A 5,617-nucleotide genomic window follows, 5' to 3' on the forward strand; every position below is an offset into this window, starting at 1 on the left:
GATACCATAAAGAGCTTTCAAATGGGATCATTCTAGTAGATGTGTGATATGTAGTATTATAGAACCATTCTACCAGAGGAAACCACTTCATCCATTGATATTTCTTATTTGAAGAATAACATCATATATAACCCTCTAAGAATTTGTTAACTAATTTTTTTTTACCATCTATTTGTGGATGATATGTTGAACTCATCGCTAGTGTTGTTCCATTCATCTTAATTATCTCATTCCAAAAATTACCAATGATATTTTGGATGAAGCACGTGGATTCCAAAAATATGTGCATATTTTGTGAATTTTTCAATGACCCCAAAAATGAAATATTTACCCTCAGACTTTGGTAACCTTGTAATGAAGTCTACTGATACTTCTTGCCATTTTTTATTAGGTATTTTTAATAGAGAGAATGGCACTTATCATTCCATATAAATTATTTTTTCTTCAAAAGAGATGTGAGTGGGCCAGCAATGCCTACATAATTCTTAACAAAATTTCGAATATATTCTCTACGTCCTAAAAATCCTCTAAGAATCTCGATGTTCTTAGGAATAAACCATTTTGTAATAGCTTGTATCTTTTGAGGGCCCACTTTATCTCCTTTTGAAACAATATGACCCAAATACTCTACTTCTTGTTCCCAAAAGCAAATTTAGATATTTCTACATATAATTAATTGTTCTTAAGAATTTGTAGAATTTCATCCACATGTTTAATGTGATCTTCCCATGATTTACTATAGATAATAATATCAAAAATGAAAATGAACACAATTTTTCTAAGATGAGGTTGAAAAATATTGTTCATAAGGTTTTGAAGAGTAAAAGAAGCATTAGTCAACCCAATAGGCATGACTAAAAGCAATGTTTTAAAAGCATTAGTGCCTTTCATGTGTTCTAAAAGTTTTTTTGGGGATGTCTTATTTCCTTTATCTGATCTGGTGGTATATAATTTAAGATCAACCTTTATAAAACAGGCCACTCCATGAAGCTCATTTAATAACTCTTCAATATTTGGGATAGGGAATCCTTTGTGGCAATTTTATTGATATATTTATAATAATGACATGTCATCCAAGAATTATGATTTTTCTTTCCATCACTTTTGGAGTTAAAAATTAACTCCTACTATGTTGAATAATACCTGAATCTAGCATGTCTTGCACCATTTTCTCAATCTCCCCTTTTTGTTGATGAGGATATCTACAAGGAATTTTTTTAGGAGTGCTTCCAAGTATTAATTCAATTTGATGTTCATGATCTCTAGATATAGGTAGACCTTTGTGAATTTCTTGGAAGACCTTATAGTGCTTTTCCAAGGTGCTTTTTAATTCCTTAGGAATATTTTCATCTTCTGGCTTAAGTTCCATAGAATAAAGTTTAACCACAACTCCATTTCTACCCTCTTTAGGAGATTTTCCATTTTATGAGAGTTGATGGCTTGAGAAGGTATAAATTTTAACCCTTTGAGCTCATATTGAACTCCTTCAAATTCAAATATCATGCTTAATTAATTATAATTTGTAGAAATTCTACCAAATTTTATCAATCATTGAATCCCTAGAACAAATTCTACGCCTCCAATTGGAATGGCATGCTTTGAGATCTCTAATTCATATTCTCCCATATTATTTTTAATGTTTTGGAATTTCTCCACACAATCAATAATCCCTACATTAGAAACTAAAACTTGAAAATTTGTCACTCGATATACAAAATAATTCAGACACTTTGGCAATCTTTTATTAATTAATTATGGGTAATCCCTGAGTCAATCAACACTATGACCCTTTTCATCTTAATGTAACCAAAAATATTTAGGGTTAGAGGAGCTGGAAAACTTGCCAATGCATTAACAAATGTCTCACACCTATATGAATCAATATTGTTCACAATTTCCATATGTATTTCTTACTCTTTTGAGTTGACAAGTTCTTCCTCACTTCTTTGTGTAGCCTCTATTTCCTCTTCATCATTATTTTCCAAGGTGAAGAATTTTGTTTCTTGACATTTATGCCTTTCACCATATATTGTCACAATCAAAGTATATTCCTTTTGATCTTCTTTCTCCCATTTCCTTCTATGTTATTTTATAAGGTTAAGATAATTTTTTCTTATGAAACGCAAAATGATCTTTGCTTCCTATGTATGCTTCCATGGGAGACTTGTATGTAGCCAATATGACACGAAAATTGCATATCTTACATAACATTTTATATTTCTTTTAGGAAAATCTCATGTTTAATGTCTTAGTTTGATCCACCCTTGTAATTTTCCAATAAATGTCCATCACTTATGTTCTCCATCCTTGTGGTCAAAACCTAAAATTATGAATTAGAATCTTTAATATCACTTGATTGCTAGATTCATGTCAATTGACTGAGATTGTCTTATTCTCATGATTTTCCATATTGTGCTTCTAAGTCTCTTGTAAATAAACCACAAGTATAATGATAAGAATGGGCTTCCTTTTAAATTCCTATTGAAACCATTGATAATGCTTTCTCTCAAATTTCAAAGTTGCTATCTGAAACCTTCACTTATCATCCATAATATTATGCAATTCAAAATATTTCTCTACTTGGTGCACCAAGGTAAAGACCTATATTCCATAAAAATTATTTATTCAACTTTGGGAAGGTTCTCTCCTTTAGGAAACCATCCATGAATAGCTCCACAATTAGAGTCAAATCCACTTGAAAATTTATTATTTTTGGCAAGTTGTTAAACTTGAATATTACCTTTACTTTCATGAATTCCTTTAGACACATTATCAATTTCAATGAACCTCCAATTTACGACTTATATACTATTTTGTTCCATTTGTTTCATATTATTATCCATTTCTTCCTTATCTTCATCTATTTTTTGTTTGATGTTCCTTTTTCCCGATTCTTGCAACTATGACAATTAAATTTCCAACTTAGTTACACGATGTAGCATCCCATTTTTCTTAGTACAGTTTTGTGACCCCTAGTGAGGGTGATTTTTTGACGGATTATATATGATAGACTTATATGTTATGGACTTGTACCAATCACTTGGTTGGGTAATATTGTTATATAAATTATATACATAGTTATATTTCCTCTTATGTGTGGCTATGTGATTGATTATGTGTATCAAATCTATGTTGATTTACGTCTCCTTTTGTTTTGTATCTAACTTATGACATATGAATGGAAGCTACTATGTGGAGTAGTTAACGAAAAATAATATTGTTGATTATTTATGATATATATGATTATACATGCTTGACCTTGTATTTAACAAGATTTGGTAGGGAACTTAGTTACTGCCGAGAAGGATGCTCAAATGACTATGGATGTCATGTATACAAAATTGGGTAAAATGTGATTGAATTAAATTCATTATGAATTTTGTTGATTCTTTTAATCTACGGTTATCATGTGTGGGTCTCGGGAAACAAGGCCTTGCCAATGGATCATCAAATGCATATGCCTTGACAACCAATACCTTGAGGAAAACCATGTAGCTTCAAAGAGGAATATATGAGCATCTATGGGAAATATTAGGGTGGGGAGTCCTAACTTTTGAAATATAAAGGCATGAAGTCTTGGATCTTTGGAATAGAACAAGGAGTGGAGTCTTGATTCTACTAGGATGTGGAGTCCTAAGTACAGGCTAAGGGCATGGAGTCCTAACATGTTAGGAGAGGTTCATAATAGGGGTGTGGAATCCCTATTCTCTAACTGAAAAACAACACTTAAGGGATTACATCAACTGGGTGAAATATTAGTTATCTACTTTTTAAAAATAAATAATAAGAAAAATCCTTAAGTAGACACATGGGTGGTGAATATTACATAACTTAGGTACCGAAATAAAATCAGATAAAAGGGGAAATTTTGGAGAGGTGCCACCTTTTAGGGGGTGGTGAATAATACAATTTTTAATAAATCAAAAATTGGTTAAGTTTTGCATGAAGGAGATGAGGTGTCACTCCACTCCATGCTTATAAATATTGAAGGATTTTTCCCCATGGGGAGGAGACCAGAAAAAATAGGGAAATGTTGCCAAAATGACTACCCAAATCCTAAATTAAAATCTTATTAATTTATCGTGGTTGATTGAGACTAAGTGGTCTGAGATGAAGATAGGATATCTTCCTTGGTTGGTATTGTTTGTGATCTCATAGAGCTAGGGGGTTCCAAGGAAAAATGTTTCCTTTGTATATGGTTGGGTGGTAAATATGACTAGTGTGTTGGAGTGAGTATCAGGTAAAATTTCTAGTTTGTTATACTTTTGGTTCTAAACGTGATGACATATTTTCTCTGCATGTGATTTACGCCGAAATATTTCTTATAATTGTTATACTTTTCTTTAATTAACCTTTCTTGGATGAATATGTAGCTAGTTTTTCTTTAAAATAATTCTTGTTGTTATAAAATATCTTATCATAGCCAATGGTTTACCATTTATTTATTTTGGTTATACATATGTTGAAATTAGAAAAGTGTAAAAATATCCTTTTGTTTTAACTAATGGGTGAATAGAGGCTCTCATCAGTAATTTTTCATTTAAATGGGTTGTGAGACAACAACAGGGTAGTGTTAATTGTAGTCTCTATATTATCTTATTATTATAATTTTATTGTCATTAGTAATTTTTCATTTATATGGGCTATGAGACAACAACAAGGTAGTGTTAATTGTAGTCTCTATATTATCTTATTATTATAAGTTTACTGTTCTTATTTTCAATTTGCGGATTTTGCTTTATTATACATTTATGTTTATGAAAGCATATGTTGAAGAAGAGTTACTATTATGTTAATACATTTATGTTTATGAAATCCTCTATTGAAGAAGAGTTAATATTCTATTAACTTTTGTTTGGGAAGGAAAGCAAAAAAGAGGAGTACTATTTAAGCTTGTAATTCACCCTAGTAAAAAAAAAACCAAACCATGTCATGTAAACTATAATGGGAAGAGATGATATCCATATTCCTATTCTATGACATCCTCCTTCACTTAGTTGGTTTCCTTTAACGTTATATCTATCTTTCATCTAATAATAGTTTTCTGCAAAAGTCTTGTTTCAGAGTTAGCGGTCATTGTTTTGAAGGCACTGGGCACATTGTTCCTCCTCTATGTTTTCCTAGAAATATAACACTTATTCTTTTTGTGGAAAATAAGGTTCTCTTGAAATATAACATCTATTGTTTTTGTGGAAAATAAAATATTATTTGAAATGTAATGCTTATTCATTTTGTTAAAAAGAAAAACATATATCTCTGCTTAATTTTTTGTTTGTGCTAATTTAGAGCGTCATATCCTTAAATGAAAAGGTGGATAATGCTTTTAGCTTGATGGGTGAATATATTGGTGCGTGACATTTACTTTGGTTAATGTGTGAGATAAATTAATGTGGTAATCTTTTGTTAGTTTTACTATAAAACCTTACAAGATAAATTAATGTGGTAATCATTTGTAACTTTTACTATATATACATTCTTGGAAAATATGAGTTTATGATTCCTCCCTTTGCAATATGTAGTTTGAATTTTTCATTATTGTCAAAAGTATTGGTCTCAAATAGTTTTTGAAAGCGGTTAACCTTGCTAACCTTTTATAACGTTGGTAATCTTTTATATG

The sequence above is a fragment of the Pinus tabuliformis genome, chromosome 1_1 (assembly GCF_031772625.1).
Source record: "Pinus tabuliformis cultivar Carrire ecotype Pingquan chromosome 1_1, CPIR1, whole genome shotgun sequence".
NCBI lineage: Eukaryota > Viridiplantae > Streptophyta > Pinopsida > Pinales > Pinaceae > Pinus > Pinus tabuliformis.